The sequence below is a fragment of the Carcharhinus amblyrhynchos genome, chromosome 4, assembly GCF_965287045.1.
Source record: "Carcharhinus amblyrhynchos chromosome 4, sCarAmb.v2.hapA, whole genome shotgun sequence".
NCBI lineage: Eukaryota > Metazoa > Chordata > Chondrichthyes > Carcharhiniformes > Carcharhinidae > Carcharhinus > Carcharhinus amblyrhynchos.
Window position 1 is genome coordinate 95599920 of NC_137327.1, and position 24810 is coordinate 95624729.

The 24810-nt window shown below is 42.8% G+C and overlaps 1 long non-coding RNA gene across 1 annotated transcript in view; it reads right to left on the minus strand.

Annotated features, from left to right (window-relative positions):
* Positions 1 to 23976: 23976 nt before the first annotated feature.
* Positions 23977 to 24810, minus strand: part of LOC145342670 (uncharacterized) — a 30388-nt gene continuing 29554 nt past the window's right edge. The window contains exon 3 of the long non-coding RNA XR_013886588.1: positions 23977 to 24705. This is a non-coding gene — a long non-coding RNA (uncharacterized LOC145342670). The remainder of the gene's footprint in view (positions 24706 to 24810) is intronic.

Below are 24810 nucleotides of genomic sequence, written 5' to 3' on the forward strand. Positions count from 1 at the left end.
ATAGCACGTTTCCCTGGCCACTCTAAGCTCCCTGCAATGCTACAGAGTTCCTTATTTATAGTGAATCAGCTAGTCAGCTGACTATTACATCACTCTGTAATTGGTTTTCTGGGTCAGCTGACCTTTACATCTTGTTCCCATTGGTCACATTACATCCAATACAAAGTTGCCACCAGTTACATTCCAACAGGTACAACCTCAGGTTAAAGGGACGATCCCTTAAAATGAGATGAGGAGGAATTTCTTCAGCCAGAGAGTGGTGAATGTGTGGAACACTTTGTTACAGAAGACTGCGGAGGCCAGATCATTGAATATCTTTAAGACAGAGATAAATAAGTTTTGATGAATAAGAGGATCAAGGGTTATTTGGAAAAGGTTGGAGTATGGAGATAAGAAAAATATCAGCCATGATTGAATGGCAGAGCAGATTCGATGGACTGAGTGGCCCAATTCTGCTCTTATGGTCTTATCACCCTGATCATGATTTGCAGCAATGCAAAGCTGAAGGTCAAGATATACTGGAGCAAAGTATAACGTGTTTTCCAGCCAAATGCTACAGGAACGAGACTCATATTCAGCACCGAACTCTAATACCCAGATGGACCTCATGGCGGACAAACGATCTGCATTGAAGGTGTGGCCACTCTCCACTGCACACAGGGCACCTTCACATTTCATATAGTCGACCAGAACATAAGGCCACTGTTAGTTCTTTAGGACAGCATCACACTAAGGCTCCTCCACCTTTGTCCTGAGGTACACTATCTGCAACAACAGGTCCCAGAAATGCCCTCTTCAGCTATCCCATCAATGATAAGCTACAGTAGTATACCGCATGAGACTGGAATGCTTGGTATCACCAAGTGTTTATGCTCCAAGAAGATTACAAATTGTCTTGAAACAAACTATTCAATGAGCTGTATTGGGTAACCACACTAGGTCTTAACTCCCATAGTTGAGGCCACAGAATGGGTTTCAGCAATGATGGTCACAGCAGAGAAAGGTGGCAGAATCAGGAAATAAATTGACCCAGTGCACTTGAACAAGGAGCTGCTCAGACCTCATCGTCCTAAGGATAGTGGAACAGATGATAGCAGACATGCCTAATGCCAAAGTTTTCAGCATCCTGGATGTGAAATGCGGGTTCTGGAAGATTCTGCTAGATGAAGAATCCTCAAAACTTACTACATTCAAGTCTCAGGGAGGCAGATATTGCTTTCTTTGTGTACCCTATGGGATCTCCACTAGCAGCGAAGTGGTCCAGCAATGCATGGAGCAATTCTTTGCTGGCCTACCCTCCAAGATCATTGGTGATCAATCCTTTTAAATGCAGATTCATGGTCAACCAGGTTGCCTTTATGGATCACTTACTCACAACCAAAGGCATGAAGCCAGATCCAGACAAGATAGTGGCTATACGGCCACCCACCCAGACCAGCAGACTTTACAGTGCTTTCGTGGTATGAGAAATTATCTTTCTAAGTTCATTCCATGTTATGTGGTGTCACTGGACCTCTTCATCAGCTTCTCCACCAGGATGATGAAAGGTGTTGGCAGGAGAACAATACAGCAGTCTTCAACAGACTCAAATATGCACTGGAAGCCTCATCAGTGCCACAGCACTTTCCCAGTGGCTGTAATCTCTCAGTTCTAGTGTTTTCCTTCTTAATATTTTTTGCGCATTCCCTCGGGTTTCTATGACCTTGTTATAATATTTGGATCAGAAATCTGCACAGTAACCCAAGTATGGTCTGAACAAGGTATTGCACAAATTTAACATAACTCCACTCTTTTTGAATTTTCTGTGTTCCTAGAAATAAATCCCAGTGGTTGTTAGTATTTTTAATTGCTTTGCTGACATGTGGTGCTGCTTTTAATGATTTGTTTACCAGTATCCTCAGATACTCTTGCTGCGTACTTTGCAACCGATGATCAAACGGAGGTGAGGGGGCGATCGTACTTACGGGGGTGTTGTCGGCTGGTCGGTATAGGGAGGGGTAATCAGCCAAAACATGCATGTGGGATGCGGGGAGGACAATTGGCCACGGAGCCCAGCGATAGCAGGGGGGAGGTAGTGACAGATCTCTCTGTGTGCTATTGCATGGAAAAGAAAGATCTGTACATGTGTGATTATGCTCTTTGCTGTCAACTGCTGACTTTCGGGCGACCTTAGGCCCTAACCCTTTTCCCTGCTGGGTGGAAACAGACCTTGCTTCATTTTTTTGCTCAGTGTGGTAAGGTTGGATTTTTAACTCGCCCAAAAAATCGACACGATTCTCTCCTGTTTTCACACTTGTTCGGCACTTAGAATTTTGTTTGTAAGATCATCCCCATTGTTTACAAGAGGCTGCCTTTGCAATCTGTTCTTTTCATTTCTTGGGGTCGAGCAAAAAGATTCGCTGTAACTATCTAAATGTCTTGCGTTTCTAGGGCTTCATACATACTCATGTCAAATTGATAATTTTTTAAAGAAACAAAATTACTGATTTAACCTACAGAAAGCAGTAATAAAATATCTTCAGTTTTCTTTCAAAGCTAACATTCAGAACGAGCATGGAACACAAAACTTACCTATCCAGTCATTCAGAGTTTCATTCTTCTGTTTATGGCTTCATTTTCTTTATTCATTTGGGACGATGAAAAATAATGGGCCTAATTTTGCTGCTAAAATAATGGTGCGATGCCGCACCTAATAGAATCCAATATTATTTAGACTTGGTCCTGTATCCTTCAGCTCAAAATATTTTTGTCTATTACATTCCTGGAAGTTTGAGCCGATAACAGCACAGTGAGGGAAATAGGGCATCTGTGTATCTCCTTCAGCACTGAGATTGAGGGACTGAGACTTAATCAGGAGGGTGAAGGAGGATAAATTAAAAGGGTGGGAGGTCGAATTCACTGTCAAATTAAATGCAGAAAAGAGAACAAAGAGATGGAAAGAAGGTTTGGATTAAGGGAAAATGGAAAAAGCGCCAGAAGGGCAAAGAAAAAAATGATTTAATTTAAAATTTAAACTGAGACCCTGGAACATCAACTCCCACTTAGCATATCCTTCCATTTGCACACTTAGCATTGCTCGCTGCCCTCATGAGAGCCACTGAACTAACACTGTGCTACTAATGTTATTGAAGTATAGAGGTCATTGACCCTTTTGTGGTCCCACTTTCACTTGTGGGTGCCAGGGTGTAAGCCTCTGCTACGATCTCTATCTAGGCCACCTTGGTCAGGCAGGTGGATTTCTTGTTACCATTGCTGGGGAACAGGGCCTCTCACCACTTCCAGACAACTTGGAGGCACTGTGTGGAGTTTGCACCTTCTCCTCATGTCTATGTGGGTTTCCTCCCACAGGCCAAAGATGTGTGGGTTAGGTTGACTGGCTATGCTAAAAATTGTACTTAGTGTCCTGAGATGTGTAGGTTAGAGGGATTAGCAGGTGGATATGGGGGTAGGGCCTGGGTGGGATTATGGTTAGTACAGACTTGATGGGCTGAATGGCCTTTTTCTGTGCTGTAGGGTTTCTATGATTAGGAGCTTGCGAGTTGCTTTGTCTTTTTACATACTGAAACAATGCTACGTAGGACATAATGAACAATGTTTTTTGGATGAAATACTCTGTGTCACTGAGGGGAGCTGACGTTTTTCAGAAGCAATATTAATGAGGTCTTGATGCTAAACTTAATCTTAGTTGCCAATCTTTCCTGACAAGCTTCTCTACTCTTCACATCTATATGAAAATTAAAGTCTTCTGTTTAAATATTCTGATTTTGCTATAAGTCACTCTCCTTTCTGAAATAATATATTCTGCCTCATTGCAGCTGTTAGGAAGCTTGTAGGCAACTCCTGTAACATTTTTACATCTCTTACTCCTCAGATCTGACCATAGATTCACCTCTGATTGCTTTCTTTTACTAATGTTGTAATACCTTTAATCAATAAGGTCCCCTCCTCCTCCTTCAATTTCCCCATGCTTTCTAAAGACCTTATAAACGATCTATCTAATTCTCAATCATGACTGGTTTGCAGCCATGCCTCAGTAATGATCACCATGCCATATTCCCCTAAGCTGCATTTGAGTCAATAATTCATTCAATTTATTTCTCATACCCTGTGCATCAGTGTATAGAACTCTTATTTGGGTAAGAGAGCCTAACTTGTCCTTCTGCCTAACGCTGTGAATCTTACACTGTTTCATACATTGTCACACCTGCTGTAATGACTTTAATGTAACATATTGCTTCAGTAGATTTGCTGTATTATATTGTTGGGTAAATTGCTGCCATGTTTAGTTTGTGTTGGGACCATGGGGACTCACCTTTTCAAGATCAATTCTATCTGTGAGTAATGCTGTGCAAGATCAACTAGTTGTCATGTAAATTAACTCAGCTCTTTCCATGGGCAATCAATCAGCAAGGTGCTGTGCAGTTTGTGATGAGGTTGGCTGGAAGTTACTGTACCTTTAAAGTTTTAGGAGTTTCTAAAGAGCTTATTTTCCCCAACATTGTTAGGAGCTGTTAGGAGCAGCAAGCCCCCACAGGACAATCTATTACAGGCAATTGCTTGAGGTTGCTGCTAAGTTGTCAGCAGAGGCAGACATCCAGATTTTTAATTGACTGCACATGTTGACTGCAAATACAGCATCTGGAGAGTTTATTTATTTCATTTATTTCTAGTCGAAACAGTGGATGTCATGGTTATGGTATGGTGGCACTACATGTAGCACAAAGCAGTTGTAATTAATAAATCATATTTTAGCTGAAGTGTAGTCTGAATTTGCAAAGGATATCACAAATGCCACAATGTATGAAGAAGTGCATTTATCAAGTAGAAACATGTATCAGTAATATGGATAGGGCCTAAGACAGGAAAAGGCATTGTTGGAATTTACTGAAGTAGCCAAATTTAAGCAGGAGCATAAAATGAAAAAGTTTGGATACCGAGGAGGAAGACCTCATGAGTATCTGCTGGGTGATCTTTCTCTATTACACTCCAGTCCTTGGTCAGATAGTGTTAAAAGAGGCAATGATCTATGCCATCAGCTCTCTACCTCTTTTGTGTCTGATGCATATTTGGATGGCAATTTAAATAGGCCCTGAAAGCTTTTACAGAAACCAGGTAAGCTCTTCACAGTAATAGGCCATAGAGTGTGCACAATACCTTTAAGTTGCCCACTTGTGGATCAATGTGACCATTGCAGACAGATTCATAAAAATGCCCATGCACAATGGACATATGAAAACATTTGGTAGAATTTTTAAAATTTAAAACATGAAAAAGACTGCTAAGCATATGTTGGAAAGCATACGGAATAGATCTTTTGGTCTTTTCTTGAAACCATTTAGTTTCTTCTAAGGTGAAATTTAGTTTCAATTTTGATGTTTTCAAGATGAGAACTAATAAAACAATTCCAGAAAAGTAATGCTGTGTCGAACAGGATTTATACACACCTGCTGATATCTTACTCAGACTATGAAAATTGCAGAGATTGGGTAGACTCAAAACCACTTGGCAAATCATGGCTGTTGTGAAATCTAATACACTCTGGTATTAGTGGCAGGGCAGATAGTTCAGCTTCTATCTTAATGATATCTAATGATAATTGTAGACGTGATTTTCTGCTTTCATACAATGTGGGCATCACTGGCTAGGCCAGCATTTGTTTCCCATTCTTAATTACCCTTGAGGAGATGGTGGTGAACTGCCTTCTTGACCTGCCCCTGTCCATGTGATGTGGGTATAACCACAGTGCCAGGGAGGGAGTGCCAGGATCTTCATTCAGCAACAGTGAAGGAACAGTGATATAATTCCAAGTCAGAAAGATCTGTGACATGGAGAAGTACTTGCTGGTGGTAATGTTCCCTTGCATCTGCTGCCCTTGTCCTTTTAGTTGGTAGATGTTGCAGTGCTGTTGATGGAGGCTTGCCAAGTTGCTGAAGTGCGTCCTGTAGATGGTACATATTGCTGCCACTGCATGCCAGTGGCAGAGAGAGTGAGTGTTTAAGTTATTGAATGGGGGTGTCAATCAAGTGTGCTGCTTTTTCCTGTGGTTTTCAGTTTTTATGAACGTTATTGGGCCTACACACATCTAGGCAAAGTTCTCCAATACAATCCTGACTTGTACTCTGTAGATGGTGGCCAGACTTTGGGTAATCAGGTACTTACCATAGAATTCCCAGACTCTGACCTGCTCTTGTATCCACAGTATTTACATAACTGGTCTAGTTAAGTTTCTGGTCAATAGCAACCCCCAGGAAGTTGTTGGGTGTTCAGTTCCATACTGCCACAGTATCTGAGGAGTCTCGAGATGTGCTGAATATTGTGCAATTACCAGCAAACATTCCCACTCCTGATCTTATAATGGTAATGAAGTCATTGATGAAATATTTGAAGACAATTGAGTCTAAGACACCATCCTCAGGGACTCTTACAACAACGTCCTGGGGCTGAAATGATTGGCCTCCAACAACCACATCCACCCTCTTTTATGCTAGGTTTGACTCTGACCAGTGGGGAATTATTAACTCAGGTTGCAATTGACTTCAATTTTTCTAGCCGTCTGTGACTTGGTCAAATTCTGCCTTAATGCCAAGAGACATCAGTCTCAGCTCATCTCTTGAATTCAGCTGTTTTGACCTTTTTTGACTAGGGCTGTAATGAGGTCTGGAAGGTCTGATGCTTTATGGGCCGGTATTCTAGAGTACCAACAAGGCCAATACACCTAACCTGGCCAGCATAATATTGTGTAGATTATAGGGTTGTTATTAGGTTCAGTTCATTTCTGTGCAAGAAGCAATGCAGCATTTGATACATTTTGATGTATTCTATTTCCATGTTTGCCACTGAAGAATGTTATTTTATTGAAAATGCACTAAATTAATTGTGAAAAATGAAGACCTCTGGGCAAATATGTTGCCACATGCCCTTTGACGCATAGTAAGTAATATACTTCCATGGTGCACTGGTATGCAACATCCTGAAATTTTTCATTTTTGATATTACAATAAGTTATCTTCCAAAATATTATATTATAATTATATTATGTTATATTATTATATATTACTTTAATATTATAAATAGCAAGTCAATGTTAATTTCCTGCGGGTACACCCTGAAAACTGTTCAAATCCACTTTTCAAATTGCCACAACAATTGGGGTGGCATGGTGGCACAGTGGTTAGCACTGCTGCCTCACAGCGCCTGGGTTCGATTCCTGCCTTGGGTCACTGTCTGTGTGGAGTTTGCACATTTTCCCCGTGTATGTGTGAGTTTCCCTTGGATGCCCTGGTTTCCTCCCACACTCCGAATATGTGTGGGTTAGGTGGATTGGCCATGATAATTTGACCCTTAGTGTCAGGGGGATTAGTAGGGTAAATACATGGAATTACAGATATAGGACCTGGTTGGGATTGTGGCCTGTGTAGACTTGATAGGACAAATGGCCTTTTTCTGTACTGTTGGGATTCTATATTAACATGTCTTTTTAACATGTGAAAAATGATGTTTATAATCGTTTATGTTGAAAATTGACCCTCAAGTAGGAAGAACTTATTTATTTCAAAACTTCTGAAAAAGCTGAGTGACCTGGTGGTATGAAGCAGCTTGGCAGGATTGATTGATTATTTTCATCATATTCGTAAGAAATCACATTTTGAAATAAATCATTGCGAACACTGTTATGAAGAGTTCTAACTGGTTACAAGCGAATAAAGCTTATTTCACTCTTGATTAATCCAACTGAGTGGAGTCTAATCCAATAATTAGTGCTTTGGCTGTTGGGAATTTTATACCAGTTAGCTGTTTACACAAAGTGTTATTTTTCAACATTAAAAAAAGCTCCATTGACAATTAAGCATCGTATGAATCTTAATGAGATACATCAGTGTGGAGTGTTTATATATAATTAAAGAGAACAGAAAATAAGGTGGAAAATATAGCTGGTGTAGGAGAAGATTTGCTCCATGAGGGTTACTTACAGCACCATCTATTCAGGGATCTATCTACACACTGTTCCTTTTAGTACTGACTTCAAGTGGGCTTCATTGACAGGTGAGCAATGGTGCAAAAAAATCATGTTTCTATGCCAAATGAACTTTTGGCCTTTACCCACCATTGACAAGATTTTCAAGGATTTCAATAAATTGTTAAGTCGCTTAGTTTTAGAGTTTAGATTTAGTAAATTCCAACAAGGAAACAGATTCATTCCTATTGCTGAGGACATTTTCCAATGCTATATTTGCTCACATGGTAACTTTTGCTGCAGTCCAAACGTATTTCACTACATGAAGTGTGTTGACATTTTTCAATGACACTGATAAGGTACTAAATGATTGCTTATTTTTCCATTACCCCCACTTGATGTAGACTGAAGAAAACATTAGAAATAATTACCAGAAATATACTACAATGGCATAACATTTATTAAGTAGAAAGGAAAAGAAAGCTTGCATTTATAAAGCACCCTTCAAGACCTCAGGGCACTCAAAGTGTTTTACAGCCAATTAGGTACATTTGAAATGTGGTTATTGTTGCAATGTAGGAAAAACATTGGACTATTTGCACAGCAAGCTCGCAAAAATAGGAATGTGATCATGGCCAGATAATCTATTTTATGATAATTATTGCCTGGGCCACTGGGGAGAACTTCCTTTGAAATAATAGAATTGAATCTTTTACATAGAGAGTAGACGGCTTAATGTCTCATTCAAAAGACAACACCTTCAGTAGTGTGGCACTATACTTCCTCAGTGCTGCACTGATCTCAATGCCTGTAGCTTTTCGAAAGTCAAATAAATGTTATATTACTTTCTCATATGAAAGGAAAGCATTTTAAACAAAAATATTCCCTTTTCTGATTAAGAAGTTTGAAAATATGTTGAGAATGATCTCTGCGTTATCTCTGAGGACACTTCTGGTGAATTTTCTGTTTATTTTGAGAAAAAAGAAACATCTAGAGCTTTCACTCCTTTGAAGGTATGTGAGGAAGTTCTTTGACAGAAATCTAGATAACAAACTGAGCTTCATGCGTAAAACCAAACTTTTAGAAAATACGCTGAGAGTACCGATGGCAAAACAGACGCAACATTAGACTCCAGCAAACTACAATTAAACTAACATCCTGAGGGCACTCGTGGTTCACAAAACTACCACAAAACTAAAAATATACAAATAACATCAGTAGAGAAAGTCCTGTGACTGTCACTAAAACCATGCCAGGTATGAGAATTCCCTCCACAAAGCACCGACGAGGGGTTTGCATCATGTTTAACATGTCAAACAATGACAAAAGGCAAATATATTATTTCTCTAAATTAACCATATTCTGGACAAAACAACATCACATAGAATAAAATTTACTTATTGAGCAATTATTTGCAGAAAAAAGCAAGCAATGCTGCAAATGTTGGAAGTCTGAAATAAAAACGGAAAATGCAGGAAATATTCAGCAGACGAGGCAGCATTTGTGGAGCAACAAACAGAGGGATATAACTCGCAGCCAGTGGTGAAAAGTGATGTTCCGCTGGAATTACAAGAGCTAAAGGGTACTGATTGATTGTGGAAAACTTTGTTGAAAGCTCCATTGGCTGGAGTTGCTTGGAACCCGAAGCAAAAGCATCTCAGCAGACCCCAGTGCAGTGCAACCCCAATGAACTCAGGGAGGCCGAATGTACTTCTTTACTGCACTGGCTGCCATAAGGCAGGTGGATTTGAAGGGCCCAGTGAAATTGACAGACAAAGAACAAGGTAAGCATCAGGTAAGTGGATCGGATTTGGTGGGTCTGGGGTTATGGAGGGTCAGTTCCAGGGAGAGAAGTGGATCTGCTCGGTGGGAGAAGGGTAGGGGGTGCAGGGAGGGGGCAAGTCTGCTTACAGGTGTTTTGAAGGGGTTAGGATATTGTGTCCGCTCCAAAGGAAGGGGGGGTGGTGAGGGAGGAGGGGAGGATATTTAGAGTCAGGCCCACAATTTGGAGAATGGGGTGAGTCCCTTGCAGCTGGGGGGTCATATGTTGGGAAAATCCCAAAGGAATGATTGGGGGGTGGGGTAGGAAAAACCATGAGTTTTGATTAGTCAAGAAGTGGGAGTGTCTCATGCAGGGATCTATCTGGGTAATTAAATTAGTTAAGTTGACGTTAGAAGTAGTTTTATTTCATCAAATTCTTTCAAAATAACTATTGGTGTAAAACTGGCAGAAGCAGTTGGGTGGTTCCCATCGCAGTGCAATAGTCCAGAGGAAGTTGATGCTTCTGGACAATTGTTGGACAAACCCTTACCTGAAAATTTCTTAGAGGGGTTCCCCAGCACATCTTTGTGGTACCCCCAAAATCCGATGCTGAGGAGCCCTGAAGTTATGAACTTAATTTAAGAATCAGAATCTAGATGGGATTTTCTAAGTTCTAAATCAGTAATGTTGGAAGAAAAGCAATGGTGCCACAACATTAATGCATATTTTCAAAACAGTAACACAAATTCTATTCGTAACTATAACTTTTGTAGCAGTTTGTTATCTGGATCACTGCCCATCATTCCGCCAAGCAGAATTCAGAAGTTGTAAACAAACCCTGAGTTGACATCTGCCCTTCGACTTTTTCATTTCCAGCCCCCTTCCCCAGTTTTCTTGGCTTGTTGCTCATTTAAAGTTAGGAAATCCCCCCTCTAAGTGATTTCTGACAGTTGTTATCGGTCACTTTCTTCTACAAGAAGAGTGAAAGGGATGTGAACTTCAAATAATTAAGATAGCCTGCAGTAATACCCCTGTCAATAGTCAGCATGTGTGATAATTTGCCATAGTCAGGTAGATTAGATTTGAGGTTCTTTTTAACTTGAATGCATATAAGGATCTGAATAAAGGAACATTTCCAGATGAAGAATAGTAGTTTAAAAAGCATCTAACATCATCATGAGTTGTTATGGAAAAGTTTTAAAGTAGTTGAAAACAATATGAGAGGAAGCTATTGTAAATGTCATGCAACATGCCATACATATTTAGTGCACAGTAGGCCATGGACAGTAAGATCATTGAATGTTTCCTCTACTGCTTCTGGGCAGTCAATGTTATGAAAAGATATCTGATCCTTCCATTCCACTCTGGGATATTCACCTTAGTGAGAGCCTTGCCACTGTCTCATTCCTGCAGCAGAATCTTAATGGATCCTTTAGAGAAACAGGTCAGTCTATGACTTGCTATAGGATGAAGACAAAGAACTGGGAATCTTTGTAGACTCCGCACTTGAAACTGCAGAAGACATTACAACTGAACTCGACTTTCTTTCCACTAGCATTCATATCAGCACATTGTCCAACTTGGCATGGCAGAGTGCTCCGGAGCAGGAACTTGCCCTAACTAATGAGCACTGAGTCTTTCAAATAGCAAAGCTAAACACAGTGGATGGTAGCAAATAAAAACAGAAAACGCAGCTGAAGGATCAGAGACCTGAAATGTTAGCTTTGTTTTTCTCTCTTTAGATGCTGCCAGATTTTCTGCTGCTATCTTGTCTGAGCCAAGTAAGTTAGCAGAGACCAGGGCTGAACTTTCATTCCAGTGGCAGGAGTTCTGGGTCCTGACTTCACATGCATGTTCCATACGCTCCCATTACTAGTTTCAAAAGAATAGCCAATTAAAGACCAGGGGGTGGGCTCACTGTCTAATTATGGATGGCAATGGCTGGAGGGTCAATGGAAGAGTCTGAGTAAGTCTTTTAGTATTTTTAAAATAGCCACAGCTGCCTACTTGTGTTCTTGGAGACACAAACCCTGCACATAATTGCCTTGGGCTGTGGATGTGGTCTAACAGCTGTTATGGTATTTGTAGGGGGGAGACACTGGGATGTGGTTCTTGCAGGTTCACCCCCCTGCCCCACTTTCAAGACTTATGCCCACCTGGACATGTTCCAGGGTAGTATGGGTTGCCTGGCATGTTGACTGGCATTCTCAGTCAAAGCAGAGGCAGGGCAAAAGAGTTTTGGACAGAACAGTGTCATGCTCAGTGCAGGCATGAAGATGTTACAAAACCTAGAGCTGCATTTAAAAAAAAATGGACTGAACATTTTTTAAGATGGCTGACAAGTTAATTAGGCAATTTTGGCTTCAGTCAAGATCTGAAACTCAAACAAGCACCTCATTGAAATTTAAACAGTCCCAGCCACTTGTGAACATCAAAATCCTTTTCTAAACAACTAGGAAAATGGTACCAATTCACCTTCCTGCCTCACTATGAAGACATTGGAATTTAATGGGTGTTAGGTGAATATGAAGTCAATCTCATCAAACTTTCATTATACTGTGATAATCCCTCACTTAATGCACTCAAAGTGTGAAAGGCCATAATAGAGGATGTGTACCTTATTTGGGAAAGACTTTTGGACTTGTCACAAATAGATCATTAGTGACTATGAGATGCAATAGTGTGCTGCTGCTTTGGAGATGCCACAGATAATCACAGCTGATCATTGAAAAGTGGCAGTAGTGAAAAAATACAAGGGCACGATGTCTTTAATGCATACTGGCAGGGCATGATCAGGAGACCTGGGATCATCCTCAACAAGAGCACAAGTCTCATCTGCCTAGATAGACCCGTAGCACTGACTGTCCAACATATCCAGGCAACTTCCTCTTCAGCGGTACTATCGAAATAGCCACTGTTTTCAGCCTATCACTTTTCCATGCCCAGGACTCCTCATCTGTTCCTAAAAATCTTGACCCTCATTGCTACTCATCCCCCTCTCCAAGTACCTTCGTCCTATGTCTAACTGTTACCTTGCTTGCAGTCAGTTTCACTCAATGATTACTGGACCTCATCCCTAATGACCCTTCAATTTCTGGAAGATCACAACTTCCTCATCTAATCGGGCACACACAGACCACTCCCTCCATTAACTTTGCTTACACAATGCCAGTTGTATGGCAAATGATGGGTGCCCCTCTCAGCCAGACAATCTTTTATGAAGCCACCTAATCGACTGGTGCAAGCATAACTGGACACACTTGGAACATTCAGTCAGGACTCCCTGAGTTTTCCCAGCTCTTCCAAATCCCTTTTTTTTTGACCCCTTTGACTTTGTCCTCTGTATTGCAGAGGGAGCAGCTGGCCCAAAGTACGAAAGCAAAAGTAATCTGGGTGCTCCAAGCCCTGGGTCTCAAGAGGAGCTGGTCAGCAGGCTACCTCCAACCCTGCTGCGGATGTTGGGGAACACTTAGAAGTGGCAGGGAAAGAAAGGTTAAGAAATGTTGAAATCACAGTTGGATGCATGGCCAGATGCATGTTAAACTTCTATAAACATATTCACTTTGACTTTAATGATGTCTAATGTGTTATTTTATCTGTAGTCCTTGAGGCTTAGTGCTCCCCCCTTCACCTTCATCTTCCTGGGGAGACCCCAGCATTGAAATGAGACGTCCGCAGGAAGGCAAAATTATGTGCCAGGGCCCTTGTCGAGTCACGTGCAAGCATTCTCTCCCACACACTGAGCCTTTAGCCTTCAGACTCTCATACGTCCCAGGACCCTAGCATTGCAAAGACTATGTGCTGGTGTTCCCCTTCAGTTGTCTAGTTGTGATCATCTGATGGCCCAACTCCCATGAAATATCTTATGATCTCAAACGCAAAGTTCCACATAGTTGCCATCACCCTAGCAATGCTGACAGTGAAACATAGAAAATAGATGCAGGAGTGAGGCCATTTGGCCCTTCGAGCCTGCACCACCATTCAATATGACCATGGTGGATCATATACTTTCAGTATCCCACTCCTACTTCAGTCACCCTCACCTTATCTCCCATAACCATTTTGCCTCAAGGTACAACAACCAACAAGCCTCAGAATCCCATGACATTGTCACAGCCTCACCCTCCCACCCTACTGATTCCCTCTGCTACCTTTAACCTTTACCATACCCTCCTACAATGCTTAGCTCCTGTTTGCATCCCAAGATTCCAACATTGATTCCACTAACTCTTCCCTGAGAACCCCTTCACACCTCTGCAACCCCTATACCCCTTCAGACAACCACATCCTCCATTGTCCCTTTAGGCTTGCACAAGCTATATCTCCCCTTTCCAACAGACACCCTGCCACCCAACTGTATCTCCTGCAGCCTTTCACCCTTGACTGGAGCCAGTAATTCCTGGGCAAAGTCTCTAGGTAGACAACCAAGTCCTGGAGGAAGCTGCTGTTCTAAGAGTCATCATGTCCTAAATGTTGCTACACAGAGAAGACCCATGTAGCACGTGCCACCCATGAGCTACTGTACATGACGTTCCAGGATCCAGCAACTAAAGGCTTTCAGATTTCCACAACCTGCCCAAGGCTGCCTCTTAAAATAGATACTGACTTTTACATGTGTTGATGGTCCAAGTATGTTCTGTACTGGCCTGTCGCTGGGGGGCTAATTCCGGTTGGGATTGCAGACTTCATCAGCATCCCATTTGAGGAATGCAAATCAGCTTCACGCTGGACTCATGGAGGCGCACTGTCATGGAAAATCCTGCCATCACTTTACATCAGTGGAACTCAGTTTCTGAGCTCATGCCACATTATCAGCCCCCATCCCACCCAGCCCCCACCCCCCTCACCCCCAACACCACTGGGGAAGGACTGGAAAGTTCCACCCAAAATGGCCACCATTAACACAGAGACTACCATCATTGTCCCACGTTCAAACACTTTGTGCTTTCTAAACAATAAAGCAATCTGGGCTCCCTTTGGTTTCAAACAATCAAACCATCCAGACTTACTGTCAGCAGACTTCAGAATGAGTAACATGACCCCCTTCATTTTTTCTTAAATTAGTGACACTCACCAGAATTCTATTGCCTTCCTCCCCACCACCACCTCCCCCCCGCCCACCCTGGAATCGGAGTGGGCAGGGGGTGGACAATGGAAGTGTCCATCGACCTCAGGTGGGAATTTCTACTCTCACTCAAGCGGGTCTGTAAAATTCCGTCCAATATCCCAAAACATAAAAATCCTATAAACCTCACCACTCTAACATTACATGCCCATCTATTTAAATGAACAGCATTACCATACGTTCTGAAGAAATATAGCTCAGCAAAGATTTCACAGGAAGGCAACCACTGGAAAAGCTGTCGTTTCAATCATGGCACTGATGTTATTTTTTCAAAGTGGTCCCAGCCAGCAATTATACATCTGACCCAGCTGAACACATAATTGTCAAAATAACAAGAAACAAACCTCTATCAAAAATTATAATTCCCTAAAAGCATGATTTTTTCCCATACATCTGTCTCTAATCCATGTTCTTATATTACTGTTATTTCTAGAGACTTATTTATGGCTGAAGGGATCAGAGTCTCACTTTCCTTCCTTTTACCTGTAAATTTGCTTCAGTTCTTCCCTGGCTGTTGTCCTTGTTGACACCAGGGTGGTAGTGAGAGATGATATAGGTTCTATGGAAAAAAGGTTGAATCTATTTGGGTGAAAAATAGTAAGGAGAAAAAGCCACTGATAGGCGAGTCTATAGATCACCAAATAATAACATCATGGTGAGGTGAGAAATAAACAAAGAAATAACCGATCCATGTAAAAATGGTACAGCAATTATCATGGGGGATTTTAATCTACATGTCAATTAGTCAAGCAGGTCAATCAAGGCAGCTTTGAAGAGGAGTTCATAGAATGTATCCGCGATAGCTTCCTTGAAAAGTATGTAATGGCACTTACAAGGGAGCAAGCTATCCTAGATCTGGTCCCGAGTAATGAGACAGGAATAATTAATGATCTTACCATTAGGGATCCTCTGGGAATATGCGATACAGTATGGTTGAATTTAAAATACAGATGGAGCGAGAGAAGTATAATCCAATACCAATGTCCTGTGCTTAAACAAAGGAGAGTATAAAGGAATGAGGGAGGAGTTGCTAAGGTAGACTGGGAGCAAAAACTTTATGGTGGGACAATTGAGGAACAGTGGAATACTTTAAAAGCGATTTTTCACAGTGCTCTGCAAAAGTTTATAATAGCAATAAGGAAGGACTGTAGAAAAAGAGATAATCAACCATGGATATCTCAGGAAATAAAGGAGGGCATCAAATTGAAAGAAAATGCATAGAAAGTGGCAAAGATTAGTGGGAAACTAGAGGATTGGGAAATCTTTAAAGGTCAACAGAAAGCCACAAATGAAGATATAAAGAAAAGTAAGATGGATTATGAGAGTAAACTAGGTCAGAATATAAAAACAGATAGCAAAAGTTTCTACAAATATATGAAGCGAAAATGACTGGCTAAGGTAAATATTGGTCCTTTAGAGGATGAGAAGAGAGATGTAATAACTGGAAATGAGAAAATGGTTGAGACATTGAACAGGTATTTTGTGTTGGGCTTCACAGTGGAAGACACAAATAACATATCAAAAATTGAAGACAGAAAGGCTATGGCAGGTTAGGACCTAAAAACTACCATTATCACAAAAGAGATAGTGTTGGGCAAGCTACTGGGGCTAATGTCTCCTGTCTCTGTTGGAATGCATCCCAGGTACTAAAAGAGATGGCAGGGGAAATAGCAAATGCACTGGTGGTAATTTGCCAAAGTTCGCTGGACTCTGGCGTGCTTCCTGCAGATTGGAAAACAGCAAATATGATGCCAGCGTTTAAAAAAGGAGGTTGACAAAGGGCGGGTAACTATAGGCCGGTTAACTTAACTTCTGTAGTCAGGAAGATGCTTGAATCTATCACCAAGGAAGAAATAGCAAGACATCTGGATGTAAATTGTCCCATTGATAAGACACTGCACAGGTTCATGAAAGGCAGGTCATGTTTAACTAACTTAGTGGAATTCTTTGAGAACACTACATATGCAGTGGACAATAGGGAACTTGTGGATGTGGTGTATCTGGATTTCCAGAAGGCATTTGACAAGGTGCCAAAGACTGTTGCATAAGATAAAAGTGCACGGTTATTACGGATAATGTATTAGCATGGATAGAGGATTGGTTAACTAACAGAAAGCAAAGAGTGAGGATGAATGGGTGTTTTTTCTGGTAGGTGACCAGTGACTAGTGGTGTGCCTCAGGGATCAGTGTTGGAACCACAATTGTTTACAATTTACATAGATGATTTGGAACTGGGGATCAAGTGTGGTGTGTCAAAATTCACAGATGACTCTAAGATGAGTGGCAGAGCAAAGTGTGCACAGGACGCTGAAAGTCTGCAAAGGGATATAGGTAGTCTAAATAAGTGGGCGAGGGTCTGGTGGGTGGAGTACAATGCTGGTAAATGTGAGGTTATCCATTTTGGTAGGAATAACAGCAAAATGGGCTATTGTTTAATTGGTAAAAGATTGCAGCATGCTGCTGTACAGAGAGACCTGGGTGTCCTTGTGCAGGAATCACAAGGAATTGGTTTGCAGGTGCAGCAGGTAATTAAGGCGGCAAATGGAATTTTGCCCTTCATCGCTAGAGGGATGGAGTTTAAAAACAGCGAGGTTATGCCTTATGCTGTTTGGGCAGAATGGTCGGTACAGGCTTGAAGGCCGAAGGGCTTGTTCCTGTGCTGTAATTTTCTTTATTCGTTGTTCTTTTGTTCTTTGTAATGTTGCAGCTGTATAAGGTGCTGGTTAGGCCACACCAGGAATACTGTACACAGTTTTGAGCTTCTTACTTGAGAAAGGCATTGGAGGGGGTGCAGAGGAGATTCACTAGGGTTAATTCAGGAGTTGAGAGGGCTGGCTTATGAGAGACTGAGTAGACTGGGGTTATACTCATTGGAATTCAGAAGAATGAGGGGAGATTTTATAAAAACATGTAAGATTATGAAGGGAATAGATAAGATAGAAGCAGTGAAGCTGTTTCCACTGGTGGGTGAAACTAGAACTAGGGGGCATGGCCTCAAAATAAGGCGGAGCAGATTTAAGACTGAGTTGAGGAGGAACTCCTTCACATAAAGGGTTGTGAATCTGTGGAATTCCCTGCCCAGTGAAGCAGTTGAGGCTACTTCATTGGATGTTTTTAAGATAAGGATAGATAAAGTTTTGAAAGGAAGTAAGGGTTATGGTGAGCGGGTGGGTAAGTAGAGCTGGTCCACTAAAAGAACAGCCATGATCTTATTGACTGGCAGAGCAGGCTCGAGGGGCCAGATGGCCTACTCCTGCTCCTAGTCCTTGTGTTCTTACAGGTTTCTTTCCCTTGCCATGGGCCTTATACATATGCCCAATTAGACTCCATCTTAGGCAACATTCCCTAACATGCTCCACTTGATCAAAAAAAAATGCCCTCAGACCATTGCTGACCCAGCTCACAGTCTTCTGCTTGACCTCTACCCTCAGTTCAGACACAGTATCGGAAACAGCCAGAATCCAGCAAGTCCCAACTATTAAGCTGCATCAGGATCTCCAATTACTCTGTCAGCAACCTACCAGTTTAATACAAATCAGACCTGATTGCAAATATCAATCAGACAGTGGAACGACATGGAGAGCAAAATGATTGGCTTGTTCTCTATTTCTGCAAGTCCAAGTTCATAGCCCTTTGCTGCTTCCATCAACTCAAATATGTCATTCCATTCACGGTTTTAGAAAGAAGCACGGGAGCGATACGCCCATCCCATTACACTGTTTTTTTACGTAGCGGGCCAGGAGACTCGAGCAGAGGCCGTTTCATGGGCTTCCTGCTGGGCGCTATCGCCTCTGCTGGACTTCTAGTGCCGTCAGCCCCAGGCCAGAACACAGTATGGAGCTGCCTAATATATACAACAGCTCATTTAAATATCATTTAAATCCTATTAACAGTCCCGGGACTGAAATCTCCAGGCCTGCTAGCCTCTTCCACTGCTCTCTCCACCCACCCCCGCCCCCGACATCACCAGGAGTATTTCACTCCAGTGGGGTTCACTATAGCTTCCCACTTGCGGAGAGGGTCAAGCGTGGGGTGGAGGGGGGGGGTGTGTTTACCCTGGGCATCGCCACCTTGGCAATGCCCCTTGGGGGACCTTCGTACTGCCCACTGGACAGAAGGCAGTGCCAAGGGGATGGGGCCTGATGGGTGGGGCTTCTGGGGGGCAATCAGTGGGGGTCCCGATGTCCCTCTGCACTGGGATCTGGGAGGGAGGCCAGTGTTGGGGCTGGCCATTGGGGTGGGACAGCCTGCTGGGGGTATCAGTGCTTGGGAGTGGGGGCAGCTCAGGTGGGGATGGTGTGGAGGGGAAGCTCGGGGCTGTAGGATGTGAACTGCCAGTGGGGGAGGACCAGGAGATTGAGGCAGGCCAGAAAGGGGTTGGGGTAGGGGCTGGGCCCGGGCATGTCCAGCGGGGCCAGCGATTGGGCAACTGGGGGTGGTGGGGGGGTGCGGGTGCACATCGCCGGTGATGCAAGGATAGCCAGTGATCGAGCTGGCCAACAATCGCGAGGTTGACAAGCAGGGGCCACTGCGCATGTGCTGATCTCAACGCTGGCAGATTAACACGTGCAGTGGTCCATTCAACGCTGTGCTGCCAGCCTCTCCAGCGGGAATAGGCCCTGCCCCCTAATTTTCAGCGTGATTCACACTGAGGCACTCTGCAGTGCACAGGTGTGGGAGATTCATTTTGAAACTCCCACTGAAAATAAAAGCGGGATTTACTCCAGTTTTTACGCAAATTTGGCACTTAGAATTTTTCTGGGAGAATCACTTGTGAAAAATTGTAAGGACAGCTTTGCCACTGGGATTTCACTCACCCTGACCTGGTCGTGCTATAATACCAGGGATGCAGAGCCTGAGAGTGGAAGCCCACCCTTTCACCTTAAGTGGCTACTTAAGGGCCTATTCCCACCCATTTTGAGGCTGGAGGGTGGATGATAGATCAGTGGGGAGAAAGCTGAAATTGAATTAAGTTCAGTCTCGGGCAGGGTGGGGGAGAGGCCCAGCCCCAACAGATGACCCTTTCTGAGGGAGGGGGGTGCCCTGCCTTTAAAGGGCCTAATGATCTCTGGACCTCCTTCAACCCCTCCCCCAATCAACCTATCTCCTGAGAACTGTACCAGTTCCCCTCCTCAACCATGCTTGCCTTTCCAATTCCCTCCCACCAAACCTTCCAACCCCTGCCACTCACCTTTCTTCTCACTGCCAGCATTTTGGCCAGAAGTTTCAAGCCCCACTATGCATGCGTTTTCCCGTAGCAGAGCCAGCTCAACATTAACCCTTGGCGGGAGCTTTCAGTCCCACTAAATGCAATGGTGTTTTGCATAGTTTGCCTGTCCTGCCCCTGGCAAACCCATAGTGGAGTTTGCAGGTGGCGGGGTCGGACGGGGAGCGCACTTTGGTACTTTGTGGGACCAGAAAGTTCTGCTGGCAAATGGGCTGAAAAATCCTGCACTTAGTTCCAGGCAGTAGCTGCTGCCTCTCTCCTGGCTGCCGCAGCGTTATTCCTGGAATGACTGGAGAGTTGCCAGCCTATCCGATTAGCCGGCAACTCTCCAACTCTTGAGTGTAAACAAGTAAACTAAGTTAAATAAACTGAGGGACAAAGCCAGAAGAGGCGCCCATTAAAGGGGAAATCACCAGAAACAGAAACAAATCACAAATAACATTAAACCAAAAGATGGTGAAAAGGGTTGTGAATGCACGCCAGTCCCTGCGGTGTCTAAAGTATGTGAAAGGCCTTGATGGCTCCCATGGACACCGCATGCTCCTTCTCCAGTTCAGGGACACCCAGCCGGGAATGGAGCCGCGATAGAGGGGCAGGAAGTGGAAGGTGTGCAGCAGCAGCCCGTACAGGAAACTCCTCCATGCAGTGGCAAAGGGCACAGAGGATATTTCTATGAGGCAGCTCAGGCTCTGGGGCTCCAGCCCCCAAGGGGGCATTAGGGCTTAGGGCTGATGTGAAATTCCATTTGAGTAGGGGTGTGCTCAGTTGGGAGTCCACCACACAGCTGCACTTCCTCGAGGTCACATGCGATGTCAGGTCCAAGCATGACTGCCAGCAACTCCCCAGGGTGGGAAGTCCTACATTCTGCCAATTAATGCTCCTTAGTACATGAAATGGCATTGGGTCTCCTGAAGTTGGTGAGGTTGCGTTTCTCTGCTGGCTCTTTGGATGGTGGGTGCTGAGTCCCCACCATTCTGAAAATTTTGGCCACTGTATGCTACCTGGACACACAGATCAGGAAGGTCTCAGGTTAAAACACAGTTTTCTGTTAACTCTTCACATACAGTGAACCAATTGGACAGTGTCCAATGTAAATCTCTCCTATTTTCACTGAGGGTGAAAGAACAGCTGGCATAACATGCTTCCTTTTGACATTTCATGTCCCTTTATGTAAGAGCAAAATGAAGGTAAAACAGATGCTAGAAGAATCAGGTCACTGAGTAGAGAAAGATGCAGACAAACAGATAATGCAGGTGAGTCATAAAGAATGAGGAGTTATCCAAGAGACAGAAAGGGATATAATTTAAGTTAACTTTGAATAAACACAGTCTATGGCACTATTGATCTAGTTCTTCCAGAAAACTTGCTTGCCGGTACAGAGCTTGGATATTGCTGAAAAGAGAGACATGCTGCAAAAGCTTTGCATTTTGCACTCATCATGATAAATTTAAAATGATCGCCACAATTTATAAAGGAAAAAAGGGTGCTGATTGGCTGGCAAGTTGACTCTGATAGGCTGAGTAACAGGGAATTATAGGTTTCCCAAGCTATTGTGTAATTTTCAAAAAGGTGCAAGGCTTGAACATATTCCTTTTGTTTGCAGAGAACATGTCCATGTGCATGAATGAATGCCCCTTCAAGAAGTGTAAATGTGACAGTTTACAAGCTCAAATGATTATCTTGAATTAATTGTTAGTGTAGCAATTGGTGCATTCAGAATTGTTCAATAAGTATAGCCCAATTGCAAGATCACATCTAACAATGGATTTTTTGTTTTGGGTTTTCTGAATGTGGGCTAATTGACTATGGTCGGTACAATGCCTAAAGCATAGGAACAAACTGTTTGATTCAATCAGACAATCATTTGGATGCACAAACTATATACCTGGCATAAGACTAGCGCAGAAATTCATGCACTATGCTGCTCAGTCATCTGGTGGGCAGAATCTTTTTTTAAACTGATGGCAGCATCCCATGCACAGTAGCACTGTGGTTAGCACTGCTGCCTCACAGGGACCTGGGCTCAATTCCATCCTTGGGTAACGTGTAGAGTTTGTATATTCTCCCCATGTCTGCGTGGCGTTCCTCCAGATACACTGGCTTCCTGGATAAGATACTCTGTCAGAGGGTCGGTACAGACTTGATGGGCCGAAAGCTCTCTTCTGCACTGTAGGGATTCGATGATTCTATGTTGGTGGAAAATACCACTGATGTAGCCATTTTAGGAACAGATTGAGACAGCTTGCTTAATCTGGTTTTCAAATTATTTGCCTTTCTAGGTAATTTTAGGTAGTCTGGGAACTTTTCAGTTCTGATGTGGTAGCCTTTGGTCCATTTGCAAGTTTGCATGATACCCAGTGAGCAGATGGTGTGATCAGGATAGTAATTGTCCTGCAGGATAGCTTTGATGTGCTCTATCTTTATGTCAATTTTGCAAGATGTACTTGCCATATAAGGTGGTAGTTGTATGATGGAGGGCTAAGATTGTAGTAGGCTCACAAGATGGGTCTGCAGGAAACCAGGAGAGATTTTGTATTTGGAGATTTCACTATGGACGTTGAAGATAGTGGATAAATCCCCTGCTCCATTTTAACTGCTCTGTGTACATAAAGAGGCTCAGCTGAGAGCCCAGGCATCTATTAGTAAAGGAGCATACCTTCTTCCCAGAGGAAACATTGTTTGATTGGCAACTCAGGCTGTCTGATCTCTGTGGTGAATGCCACAATGTTTGTTTACATAACGCAAGTGGTTTCAAGTGTTTGTGCTTTATGCGTATTGGCACTTCAAAAGGCTTGTCCATACTTTTCCAAGCATAAGAGAAAGTGATCAAAGGATTACACATTTTTTTTTACATATCCACTTTACACTGTGGTGTTCATTGGTTCTAGAAAGGTCAACAGGTATGAAATTGTCAGAGCTTTGCAAAGGAAGCATGAAGGAGTGGGTGGAAGGGCAGAGCTTGGCATGGGATCATAAGGGACCTGAGTGTGGGTAGAAAGACAAAACCTGACATAGGGGGCATGGGAGGGCCTGATGGGCTGGATGAGGACATGAGGTGGCATAAATGGGGCACGGGACCTTCTAGAGAATGAAGGGACTGTGAGAGGGGTGGGCTGGAGAGCCTTTCTGTTTTCCTTTAACTGGGACAAAGTCCCATAGCAGTAAAACAGGCCTATAAATACTTATGTGATGCTTAGCAGCCCATGTGACTGACTCAGGTTGCCTGGTCAGACTCCAGCCGACAGCAACCCCCCAGAAATGAAGATTCCCCCCTTACTGAGTACTTTCTCTTGAAGCAATGGGCCCAACTGGGAATGTTCCCAACTCTCTCAAGCCTCTTGAGGATGAAAATCCAGGCCAGTATGTTGGAATATTGCCCTTTAGTTTTGTGAACTAGAATCAAATCCAGCCTCGGGTTAGGTGAAAGATTCTCTTTCTCTCCCTTTGCTAATGTACAGAGGGGAGCAGTTGATGGATCACAGTCTTTTGTAACCTGGAATTAAATTCAGCCGAGCAATAAAAGTTCTCTTGTCTTTCTGTCAAACTCACTTCGGGGATTGAGCTGTAGCCTTGTTATAAGACACTCTTTCTTTCTGCATCCATGAATGGTGATCTGCTCTAGACCAAACACAAGAGGACGAAGATTTCCCTCTTTCTCTCTGACCTCTGACAGCCGTTGAGAAATAAGCTAATGGAAATTGGCAACCTGATCTGCATGCGGTTTATGTGATTCAGTCCTCCACACACACTCATCACCTTAAATCCTTGAACTGTTGCCAATACTCAGTCTAACATGGAGAAAAACTGACGCTAAGTGAAAAGCCCCTTGAATAGGAAGTGTGAGGACATCTAAACTGTTGAAAGAAAGTTTTAACAAAAATTTGATACATGCAATCAGGCACCGAGGCTTTCTTTAATTTTGTTAAATAATTATATTCTCATTTTATTTTCACAGGACTTTGGGAGCCTCCCCTTCAATGACAATATATTAGCAGCACAACTCCTTAATATAATAAAGTGAAGCATTTTATTTTAATAATTATTTCTAAGCTTTTTATACAATAATTAGGATTAATTAGCACAACACAATCTTTATAAGAACAGACAAAACAGCTTATGCCACAAACTACAGAAGTAATGTACTGCTCCAAAGAGCTAAGCATAAATTTATAATTTAGTAACAAAAATTAAAGTATTTACAGAATATCTTCTGAAGAATTAAAATCTTCCTTGGCCCTACAGAACAATAATATGTTTTCCAAATTTAATACATCGGTATTGGCAATTTTTTTTTGCATGTTGTTTTGTTAAACACCCTGAGATAGATAGTTAGATGTGCTCTCCCAAAGGAGACAGCTGTGTTGTGTTAAGATAAAATCACTGAGGACAGGCCCTAGAATCACATGTTGCACAGTGCAGGGAGTGTCTGACAGGGGTTGCAGGTCAGCTCAGCAAACACGGTCCTGTTCCTTTTCACTTCTGGGAGACATATGTCTTCATTGTAGACACTAAGATGCTTGTAAATGGAGACGTTGCTATAGTGAGGCTTGGGTGCTCCGTTTCTGGGGGCGGACTGGGTGACCTTGAGGTTTCAAAGGTACAGATGAGCTTGAAAGGAAGGAGAATTTCAGCAATTCCTGGAGAAATAAGAGTCACAAGACAAAAAAAAGCGTTAATAAACTGGAGGATGTGTTTCAGATGGTTTATTTTAAATTTCTTTATATCTGGTTTCCCTGTGCCTC